At 38.3% G+C, this 12682-nt stretch overlaps 1 protein-coding gene and 1 non-coding gene across 12 annotated transcripts in view; one reads left to right on the top strand and one right to left on the bottom strand.

Annotated features, from left to right (window-relative positions):
- MBOAT2 (membrane bound glycerophospholipid O-acyltransferase 2) overlaps positions 1–12682 on the bottom strand; it is a 153221-nt gene that overhangs the window by 122302 nt on the left and 18237 nt on the right. The window lies entirely within an intron of this gene.
- Positions 6253–6353, top strand: LOC123568535 (small nucleolar RNA U13). Its single transcript, XR_006691906.1, has one exon. It is a non-coding gene; the product is annotated as a small nucleolar RNA U13 (small nucleolar RNA).

Below are 12682 nucleotides of genomic sequence, written 5' to 3'. Positions count from 1 at the left end.
TCACTGAAGTCACTAAAGTGTTTACCTATGAAGGGAGAGAACGGGTTATAATAGTGACAGACAACAAGGGGCTTTTGTGGGCTGAGTATTTCTACTTTTTGCCCAGGGTGGTTACACAGATAGTGACTTTTAGTTTTTTGTTAAACCTTATTATTAATAGTAACACCATGTACTGTAATAAATAGACACAAAAAATACGTAATGGCTCTAATGAAACAGAGGTTCACATAACTGTCCAAAGGAGATACCCTGCTCAAAGAGCTTCACTCGAATAAATGGAAACGCAAAACTTTCTTGGATGAGAAGACTCAGAATCATAAAGATGTTACTTTCTCTCTATGTTAATCATTAAGTCCATACAATAAAAATGTCAATAGGATTTTAAAAAAAGAAAACTTGATTTTAAAACTAATATAGAAATATAATCGGCCGGGCACGGTGGCTCAAGCCTGTAATCCCAGCACTTTGGGAGGCCGAGACGGGCGGATCACAAGGTCAGGAGATCGAGACCATCCTGGCTAACACGGCGAAACCCCGTCTCTACTAAAAACACAAAAAATTAGCCGGGCAAGGTGGCGGCGCCTGTGGTCCCAGCTACTCCGGAGGCTGAGGCAGGAGAATGGCGGGAACCCGGGAGGCGGAGCTTGCAGTGAGCTGAGATCTGGCCACTGCACTCCAGCCTGCGTGACAGAGCGAGACTCCGTCTCAAAAAAAAAAAAAAAAAAAAAAAAAAAGAAATATAATCATGTGAGATAGCCAGAAAATTTATGACTTTCCTTTCAGAGACTAGAACACATTTTTTAAAACCTAGAATGATGAACAGATGAACAGACAGATCAGTGAAACATAACTAGAATTCCAGTGATAGATCCAAACGCATACTGGGTATTCAGAATATGATAAAGGTAATATCTGAAATATTTTGAGTATAACACAAACTTTGGAAGCAATAAAAAAATAGATACAATTTCATCACATAAATATAAAAAATTCCTTCATGGCAAAACACCATAAGCAAAGTCAAAGGACAAACAACAAACTTAAAAGCCGTAACATAAGTCATATCACCAAGAGCTGATTTCTTTAATTTATCTAAAGCTCCTACATGTCAATAATAAACAGAGTAACCACCTAATAGAAAAGTAGGCAGAGCACAGGCATAGTCAGGTCTCAGAAAAAGATTCACAAATGATTCATTCATAAGAAAAGATGCCCAAACCCTATAATAAGAGAAACGGAAATTAAAATAAGAGTAAAATAACATTTTCACCTATCAGATGGACTTCAGCAGTACTCTGCACTGTCAAGTGTATAAGGAAACAGGCACACTGAACACTGTTGGTGGAAGTATTTAATATATACTGATATAATGTTAATAGGGAACAATTTGGAAATAGGGAAGATGATGTATTTACATTTATAAACATGTACTGCAGCATGGTGATAATAGAAAAATTGGAAAAGACAGAGACTGCTAAAGCATGTACATGAAGTGAATGGAATGAATGTTCTCTAGCCATTACAAAGAACGAGGCAGCCCTGTACCAAGTACAAAGCACTAAGATGTAATGATCTTTTAGATACCCCATAGCAGTAATCTTTTTCCCTGCTAAGAGAAACCAGATTTTGTTCAGTAACCAGACCAGGCAGCCATGTGTTTTAAGAAAAGCTAGACTCTTCCCTAGTCTCACGGGATGAATAGTCACTGGTCTCAACCAATCATCACCAACAACTAATTCTGGGACTGTAACTGTGCTGCAATTTTGTTCAATGAGAAATATGGCTAGGGATTATTGGGAAAGTCTTCCTCACTCTTAAAAAGGGATACAACAAAGATACTTGCTTTTCGCCTGTGGACTTTGCCATGTACATGAGACACACGGAAGGGGAAAGGCACCTGGGAATCCAGAGGATGGGGTAAAAGGGAGAGTTATTTTTCATTACGTACCCATCTCCCTTGATATTTTGCAACATGGGCATTTATTATCTACTCCCAAATAGATGATTTTTTAAGAAATACATGCTTGTTTTCAAATTTCTCAACAAGAAACTGAGCACCAGCATTTAAGATAGTAATTACCTCATCTCCCTATACTGAATCTGCCAGTTTCATCCCAGTACATTTTATGCAATGGCAACCACACCCTAAAGGATGCAAGCATTTTCAAACATTTCTAGGTCACTGTCATAGAAAAAACACTTTTTCCAAGCATAACGTAAGCAGACAGTTGGCTCAACTACTTAGAGCCAACTTTGGTAAGGTAACGGGGAATATCTAATCCAAAAAGTATAGCCTCCTCACAAATAACGAAGACGAATTCAAAGCTACCAACTGGGGAAAGCGCTTTTTATAAACCAACACAAAAATCTACAGATTACCTAAAAAGAACAACACTGCACAAAATTCAAACTGAGAACATCCCAAAACTGAATTATTTACTGTACTTGTACCTGACCAATGTCACCATCTTGCCAAATCTGCCTCGTTTCCTCCTGGATCTCCTGTTTTACTTAATGGGGTCACTTCTACCCACCTCTTGAACCTAGAAAGTAGAACCTTTATTCATACTTTTTGGGATCCCAAAATACTTTTAAAGTAATTTCTGTATGTGCTTATATTAAACTGTAACTTACTGGCCTATGAGTCTGACTTTCCTTTTTGATTGTGAGCTTCTGATGGCTTGGGAACAAACTGTATTCATCTATGCATTCCTACCAATCCCTGAGTGGAAGGCCTGGCTCCATCTGTGCCTTTCATTCACTGAAAGGAAAATGGGGGTGAGGGGGTGGGGGCCAGAATCATGCCTCGAGAGTTTGCTTAAAATCAAGGAGAGCAGACTAATAAAACAGCTCATATTTATCTTCCATCTTTCCTAAAGGGCTTAAAACTCTTAACATTAATTGCTACAACTAGAAACTTTATAACCACAAATGTAAAATAAATACAAGAAGCATAAGGACACATTCTAACAACATTCTGTAAACACTTCTTGTATAGGTACAATGGATGAACAACACAACCATGGTTTTCCTTGTACTCACAAAACTTACAGGCCAGTAAAAGAAGACAATTAAATGAACAATACAAAAAAAATGATGGCCACTAAGTCTTATGTTAGGCAGAGAAACAGCATCATGAGAACACAAAGTAGAGAGATTTATTTGGCATGCCTCTCTTAAGGCTATTTCTTATCTCCTGAATTATATGGCCACTGCCCATTCTAATCCCACCTACACCAAACACACTGGGTTCAGCCAGCAAGAAGCCCTGTTCTGCCAGGACAAGCCTGTACATCAGACACAACATCCTCTCCTCTTCCTCCCCAGACAACAGCACAGAGAACTGCCAATCTACAGCCCAGACATCCATAAACTCCACGCTAAAGCTGATGTTGTTAAAAACAGCCAGACTCCCAAAGGTTGATTAACTCACAAATCCCTAAATATATTCTCAGATCATCCATACAAGCCAAAAAGCAGTGAGTTTTTCCAAATGCACTGAAACAGAAGCAGAAAGCAAGTGATTTAGTCAAAGCACCACAGAGATTAAAGGTAGGCACCTACCTACCAGGCTAATGAGTGCTTGTCTCATTTTGATCTCTGTCTTAACCAACTATAAAAAATTCCAATGAACTGAGAAGGAATTTATTTACATTTCCTATGGAATTAAAAGGTACTAGATTAACTGCATCCACAAGTGCTAAACAATGAAGCCTAAGGAAGGGTTAAACTATGAAGCTTCAGTAGGCGACCTACTGAAATAAATACAAGCCAGATAAAAAATAAGTAAGGCTCAACAACATGCACATCCCAAAACATCACGCAGAACACAGATGCACAGGAAGGATGGGCCTGCTTCCTCTCCAAACACTGTCAAGCTTGCTCTGACAAATGAAAAGCCAAGCAGCCCATCCCTGAATGGCAAGAAGGGGGATGAATACAAGAACAAGGAAGCCCTTCCATAAAGCAAGTTCGGAGCGTGTCTGTGTGTGTGCACATTTACACATTTAACCTCTTAGGTGGTTACAAACAATACCAGCAAATCAGAAGACCTGCTGAAGGGAAAAAGAAAGTAGTCTAACTTCACAATGACTGCACAAGTGAATCTGGTATAGCCATGCAATAGGATATGACTTACTTAGCAACAAAAAGGAAAGAACTATTGACACACACAACAGCATGGATGAATCTCAAAATAATTATGTGGAGTCAAAGAAGCCAGAAGAAGAGAAGAGTGCCTACTGCATAATTCTATTTATATGAATTTCTAGAAAACCCAAACTAATCTACAGTGACAAAAAGCTTATCAGTGGTTGCCTGAGGATGGAGGCCAGGGAGAGGCAGAAGGGAGACAGTACTGAAGGGCACAAGGAAACTGTTGGGTGTCAGATATGTCTATCATCTTTATTGTGGTGACAGCCTTATGGGTGGATACCTATGTCAAAACACCAAATTTTACACTTGTAGTATGTACAGCTTGGGTTTCACTTATACCTCAATGAAGCTGTTTACATTTTTTCTAACAAAAATAAGTTCACATTGACCACCACTGGGTTCAACTGAAAACCTTGCAATGTGACTGATATTACTTTCCCTCTCAGAAGGGTATTTCATTGAAGTTACATATCACACTTTGTGGACAAGCAATTGTGGAATGAATACAGATGTGGAATACTGAAATGTCTATATTTCTTCCCCATTCATCCTTTCCATGGCTTAAAAGAAGCTAGAGCATTTTAGAGAAAATTCTCATCACTTCAAGTTTCTTACAAAGGCTCCTAGAACTCGATGAATATCTAATTTTTTGGGGGAAAAAAAGGGACCTTAAAGACCATCACGTCCAACTTTCTCAGTTTAAGGAAGTAAACTGCAGAGCCCACTCCCTAATGGGGAGTTCGTCCAGTCCTATGGCTCTGAAGTGAGCTCTATGTTGCTGACACCATCCTCTGTCATTTTAGTTTTGACCTCTCCGCTGAACTTCAGACATTTATTCGACTGCCCATTAAACCACTTCACTTGAATATCTAATAAGTATCTAAAATTTATTGTGGCCAAAAGGGAGCTGCTGATTCCCCTCACCACCAACCTCTCCTCCAAGTTGACCCATCTCAGTAACTGCACCATCACACTTCGACCAACACCTAGCAATCAACCCCTGACTCCTCATCACCTGCCTTCCACAAGGAATCCACACTTAGGTTTCTTAGCTCTGTCTTCAAAGCACATCACAAAGCTGGGCCGGGCTCTGTCTCCACGACTGTGATGGCTTCTTGTCTGGACAACAGCTCTTTCAGGTCCCCATTTGCTCTCCTGCCTCTACCAGTCAGTCCCTACACAGAAGCCACAGACATGAGGCCACCAATCCCCAGACCTAAAACACTCTACAGACTGCCATGATTAAAATAAAATCTCCACTCTTTATTCTGCCCTAAAAGGCCAAGGCCCCTTCCACCTCTCTAGCCTCATCTCACACAGTTTCTCTCACTGGCTATATTCCAACATATTGACCATCTCCAACACACTCAACTCACTTCCAACCCAAAGTTGACACTTCCCCACCACCACACCTGGAGTGCACACAGATGTTTCACCATTCACAACTCACATAACATCTTCCAAAGCTTCACAGACCTTACAATCTAAAGCAGCATCCCCAATCACTTGTCATGGACCCCATGTTACTGACTTTACAGTATTTTTCGTCATCTAAAATTATCTTGTAAACAATTACTTATTTATAATAATAAGTAAATTTACTAATTTATCTTAAAAAATTAGATAAAATTTATTCACTCATTCATTTATTTATGCTAATAAAATTTATCTATTCACTCATTCATTCCTGCTATGACCATCAGAAACATTAGCCCAAATAAGAGTTGTGATCCTTTCCTAATTTAACTTGAAAGCATTCCTCTCCAAGTGCCTAGGTACTACGGGGTAAAAGGCATCCATCCACCTGAGTTGAGCAATGAGAACACATAGACACAGGGAGGGGAACAACACACACTGGGGCCAGTCAGGGGGTGGGGAATGAGGGGAGAGAGAGCATTAGGACAAATAGCTAATGCATTGGGGCCTAAAACCTAAATGACGGGTTGACAGGTGCAGCAAACTACCATGGCACACATATACCTATGTAACAAACCTGCATATTCTACACTTGCATCCCAGAACTTAAAGTAAAATAAAAATTTAAAAAGCACCCATCTTAAAAAAAAAAAAGGGGCGGGGGAGCGGACATCTATTTTGACCCTTTTTAAATTCCTAAGTGTGATGATTGGGTTTCCACACTCATGTGTGAGATGTGCTTTCCTCAAACCTTTTTTACAACATCAGCACACTACCTAATATTTAAAAATAAAGATCAATTTCCAGAGTGCTAATTTTACACGTCTTCAAATTATGCTTCTATAAAACAAAAAAAACTCCTCTACTGGCCTGCCTCATTATCATCAGATTTCCATTAGATACAATATCAACTTATCAACTTATGGATATGATGATGTGATTTTGAAATTATACTGCTTCCCACTAAAATAGTACACTCTTCAAGAAGGATCGGGTCAATACAAAAGGTACTAACTTTTAATGGATAGATTGGGATCTGTGGTATCTTGTCTTTGGGATATTTAACCAATAATCACTTACATAATACACTATCTAAATGAATCAATTTAGGCATTTTTAATTTCTTATTTTTCTTTTTTAGAATTTTAAAGTTTCCAGAAACTGCTACCAAAAAGAAATCACAATTGATTATTTTGCCTGAATGTCACATATGATGAATTGATCTTTTAGGAAATCATTAAATTAATCACTGGGATGTACATTTTATAAGGACAGGGATTTTTATCTGTTTTGTTTATTGTGTCCTCCAGCATGCAGTCCCAGCACATTATCAGCTTAACAAGTATGTGTTAAGATACTTGCAAGCTCATGTTTCCTTTTATCTTATGCAGATCACTGTATTATTCCAAATTTAGGGGGTGCAGCCAATATGTGTAATCTCTTCTTGCTACTGCTTGATGCCATTATAATATTAAGCATGAGCTGAACAGCAATTCTAAATCACAAGTTTTTGACTTCCAAACTATACAGTGGCATGTGGCAAATCGATGGCAAGAGATCAACATAGATTCTTGCATAAGGTGTGATCAACATAGATTCTTTCATGTTGTGCTGACAACACAAGACTCAACATGGAGTCCTGGAATGCAGACTCCACTACTAATACGCCTAACAATAGAGTCTCTTTAGGGCCAGGGAGAAAGCCACAGATGGAAAACCATCTGTGCATCCCAGACTATGGACTGCCAGAATATCACATTTTATACCAACCCCAAGGTGAATGTTAAATAGCCCTACACAGCCGATAAAGGTCATCATAACTAAGTAGTCAAAGGCACCAATTGTGAATCATAGAAAAATGGTTCAGTTCTGGTGTGCTGCAAGTAATTTATACTAATGAAAATTAAAGTAGTCAAGTTTGTGAACAATTTAATAAAGATTATTCCTAAAACATTACTCTTGCCCTCACATTTCTAGGGAAAAAAGCAGTAGAGATGCAACTAGGTTGTGGGAACTACATATAACACAGTGAACACAGTAGGAATGTGTGCCACAGGAATGCACCTACCACATCACAGCAGGAGGACAACAGCAGATCTGAGGCAAGCAACTCAACACCACTCAATCAACCCTAACGACAAACCCTTGTTTCAGCCCTGACCAAATAACCTCTGGCATTTACAACCTCTTTACGCCATAGTTTCTTAATATGAAAATAAGAATAATCCCTATCTGTACTTGTAGATTATGAAGTTTATAAAGAAAAAGAAAAACAAGCAAACATGCACTTCTGATCCTTTGAGTGACATGGTCTGCCTACCTGGCCACCTGGACTGAAGTGGAAAAGGTTCAGGGAGACAACTGGGAGAGCTCCAACACAAGGCAAAAAAACAAACAAACCAAAAAAAACAAGTAAATAGGCAAGTGTTTAAAAAACAAAACAACCTTTTCATAAAATATTATAAATTATACCACTTCACATGCACCAAGAGGCCTACAATCAAAAAGATCGTAAGCGTTGACAAAAATGTGGAGAAACTGGAACTCTCACACACCACTGATGGGAATATAAAATGGTACAGCCACTTTGGAAAACAGTTCCTCAAAATGTGAGACACGGTTAGCATATGATCCAGCAGTTCCACTCCTAGGTATATATATGAGAGAACTGAAAACTTAAATCTGCACAAAGACTTCTACAAAAATGTTCACAGCAGCATTATTCATAATAACCAAAATGTGAAAACACCCTAAATGTCCATCAACAGATGGATAAAATGTGGTATAACCACATAATGAAATATTATTTGGCAATATGAAATGCACACTGATATGCAAAGATAAACCTTGAAAACATTATGATAATGAAGGAAGCCAGACACAAAAGACCACATATTGTATGATTCCACTTACATGAAACTGGCAAACCTATAGAGACCGAAAGTAGACGAGTGGTTGCTTAGGGCTGAGGGGTTTGGGGAAATGGGGAGTGACTGCTAATGGTATAAGGTTTCTTTTAGGGATGAAAATGTTCCAGGTTAGACAGCAGTGATAGGTGCACAGCTGAGTACATTAAAACCATTGAATTGTACACTTTAAATGGGCGAGTTGTATGGTACATGAATTATATCTTGATAAATCTATTAAAATATACTGTGCATTATCTTTACATAATAATTATAGCTTTCAGCCATCGAATATGTCTTATTAAGATGAAATAAGGATATTCTGTCACCCCCAACAGCCCCATTCCATGTAGTTTCACAAAGTCCTGTCACAGCCCCAGGCCCCAGGAACAAGAGTCTTCCCTAGGGCATTTCTGCCAGAGCCTCAGAGAAGACGATGATCTCCCTTCCCAGGATCACAAGTGGAACTGGTTTCAAATGAGCTGCTTCTATGACAGGAGGGAATGGGCCAACACTCAAAGAAAAGCAGGATGAGAGAGGGAGTGGGGCAGTGGGATAAGGAGGGAGGGGGAAATAGGAAAGAAAAAAAGAGGGAAGATAGAGACGAAGAACACAGTGTTTATTGCTGGACTATCTGCATCCAGCCATGTTGGCTAGCTGAAGTGGGTTTCTGTAATTTTCTTTAGGGGTGTCCTAATATGTTACTTCATTACAAACTATTTCCCTATTTAACTGATGAACTTTCTAAAGATCTGTACCCAAAACTAAATCCCAGTCTTTTTTATTTAATAAAAAGACATATGAAACCTTGGAAAGAGCACACAAAACTCAATGGTTAATGAAGACAGACAGACTTAGATCCAAACACGAGTAGTGGGCTTATCAAAGTGACGCTGGGTACACACCACTTAACTTCCCCAAACCTTAGTTACTTCTGTAAAGTGGGAGTGAACCCAGGTTTGGTTTCCTCTCGGATAGGCTGCTGTCCGGATTAAGTGAGGTAACCCACAGCAGGGTCTCAATACAGTACCTGGCACATGAAAATGCTCATGTATGACCCACCAGTATGAGCAGTCAACTCATGATTTATCACAGACATACTTACAGCATAGGAAAGGTTTGTTTTTGAGCAAAGACAGTCTGAGTAAGATGATTAGGTAAGACCTGGAGAAAGCTGTACCACATTTCACAAAAAAATATTTCTCATTCATTTGGGAAGCATTATTCTTAAGGTATATTAGAAACTAAACTTAACAATGGTAAACAACAGCCAGAACCAAAAATGCTAATCCATAAAAATCAATTTTAGTTCTTCGCTAACCTTGTCCAATATACACTTTGGTCAGAGTAACTTCTTCTTAGTCCTCCATCTGTAATCACTTTTGGAAACCACTCCTCACTTGCAAATAGTCACCTCTAGACAACTGTTTAGATCGCTAAGCTTTCTTTGCTTCTATGACACTGCGTACCATTGCACCCACCTGGGAGAATTCCCTCTATCCATCTACTTCCAGTGGATATCACTAACTTAGCTCAGACGTAAGATCTCCCCAAAAGTGACCATGCAATCAACCCACCTCTGAGTTTATTCATTCATTCAACAAAGATTTAGTGAGAACCTACTATGTGCCAAGTACTGTACCCGGTGCTAGAGACGCAGAGGAGAATAAAACATGTACCTCTTCTCTGTGTTCTCATAAGGACCTGTCCCTTCCTCATCAGAACACAAACCACTCTGATTCCCAATTTCCTAATTACTTCTCCATAACCCCTCAGAGACTCTAAGCAACCTGGGGGCAGGGACCATAGCAAATCTGATTTCCACTGTATCACACTGTTTTGAAGGAAAAAAATTGAAATAGAATGAGGTGTGTGCACAGAATAGCCACAGTACAACTATCTGCACAGTCAGAAGACTCACACATAGCGAATTCTGAAGTGTGTAAAGGCACAGACTTTACAGGTCACTGAGACTCCCATCTGTGCAGAATACGGCCTGCCACTGAGGTCCTGACTGCATCCAGAGCTTGATCCAAATTATATGATACAGATATAAAAGTATATGACACAGATGTAAAATACATATTTATTTTCATAAATACATATTGTATTTTCATTACAAATATATCTATATAAAGTAAGGAAGAATAAAACTGCACACAGATTAGCTAAAATGGAAACTTCTTAGGTGAAATGCACCAATTCCATACTCAAACTACTATAACTCACCCGATATGAAATAGATAATTTAAATAGCCCTGTAACTGTTAACAAAACACTTTGGAATTTAAAATCTCCTAGAAAAAAAATCTCTAGGCCCAGATGGTTTTACTGGAGAATTCTATCAAATGTTTAAAAAAGAATTAATACCAGTTTTACACAATCCCTTCCAGAAAACAGAAGAAGAAGGAATACTTCTCAATTCAATAAAGGGAGTGTTCCAGACTTAAGGAGACTAAAGAGACACGCAAACTAAATGCAACCTGTGATTCTAAACTGGATGCTGTTGCTAAAAAGGACTTTATGTGATAACTGGTAAAACCTAAAATCTGAAGACTTGATTATAGAAATGTATTAATTTCCTAATTTTGATAGTCATTTTGAGATTACACAGAAAAATGTCCTTTTTTGTAGGAAATCTCACAAATGTATTCAGAAGTGATGGGGCAACGAGTCAGCAACTTACTCTCAAATGGTTCAGGAAAACGTTCTCTAAACTGTACTTGGAACTTTTCTGTGAGTTTAATATTGTTTTAAAATAAAAATTATTTCTTAAAAAGATAATATAGGAAGATATCTTTATGATCTCAGCATACAGAAGATTTTCCTAAACTAAGTACAAAAATATCACAAATCATGAATAAAATGTTATAATTTCAATCACATGGAAATTAAGAACTATGAATAGAATGTTATTAAGCTTTTAAAAGGAAGGAAATTCTGGCTTTTATGAGGTCCCATAACATACCTCCTATGTGAAAATATAAGTGAACCTTGAAAACATATGCTACGTGAAATTAAACCAGTCACAAAAAGACAAACACTATAGGTTTCCACTTACACTAAGTATCTAGAACAGTCAACTTCATAAAAACAAAAGGCCAGGAGCTGGGACGTGGGGAAAACAAGGAGTTGCTTAATGAATATGCAATTTCAGTTCTGCAAGATGAAAAAGTTCTGGGGATCTACTGCTCAACACTGTGAATATACTTATCACTATTGAGCTGTGCATTTAAAGATGGTTAGGATGGTAAATTTCATGTTTATTACCACATACATATAAACATTTGTGGTTAACATTACGAAGAAGGCAAGGAAATGATTAACACAATATTCCAGAAGTCATTCCTCTCTGGGATGGGGTCTAGATAGGGCATGCAGGGAGCTGAAAAGGGTTTTCCTTAAGTTGCAGTGCAAGTTGCTTTCATCATCCTCTAAAAGCATACATTCTCTTGCAAATCTAATTTTTCAAATCAACTCCCCAGAAAAGGGAGGATGTACTAGTACAAAAACCTCTAAAAATAAATAAAGAACTAGGGGGGAGGGAAGGGAAGAGAAAAAAACCCATAAATTCTTCCAGTATTATTAACTTAAAATTATCTTTTGTGAATAATAATGAATCAATTTCTACAACAACTTAAAGTTGTAAGTGGTATTGGCCAAATTTTATTTAATTTTACATAACTACCTTCTAAACAGGGAGCCAAATAATATCAATCCTTCAGCCTCCCTATCTTCATTACCAGAACAGGAGGAGTCAGACAGGAAAGCCAGTCGCCCCCACTGGTCTGAACGAGGGGAAGCAGAAAGAGGCGCTGAAGGCCAGCGTTCTCCTGGATAAAGAAAAAGAAAAGCTGGCGGCTACACAGAATGCAGCTTGTTCAGAGGCCTCCCACTCCTGACTAGTTTCCCTCTAAGAAAAAAAATGTAACACTCAAAATATATGCATATAGTTCCTTAGGGAAAAAAAAAAAAAAAAAAAACCTAAAATGTCTAGTTCCTTTTCTCAACGGCTTTAAGACATGCAAATCAAATTCTTAATCTTCCACTGCTCAACTGGATATATTAGCTGAGACTTAGGTCAGACACAGACAGGTCACACTGATGCTGATTGAAAATCATCTACATTTTACCCTTTTTTCACAATGCTTTCAGGGGGAAAAAAAGTTTGATTTAAATTTTTTTTCTTAATTCGAGTCGAATTA

The sequence above is a fragment of the Macaca fascicularis genome, chromosome 13 (assembly GCF_037993035.2).
Source record: "Macaca fascicularis isolate 582-1 chromosome 13, T2T-MFA8v1.1".
Taxonomy (NCBI): Eukaryota; Metazoa; Chordata; class Mammalia; order Primates; family Cercopithecidae; genus Macaca; species Macaca fascicularis.
The sequence above is the reverse complement of the archived record's forward strand: the minus strand, read 5'-3'. Positions and strand labels throughout refer to the sequence as shown.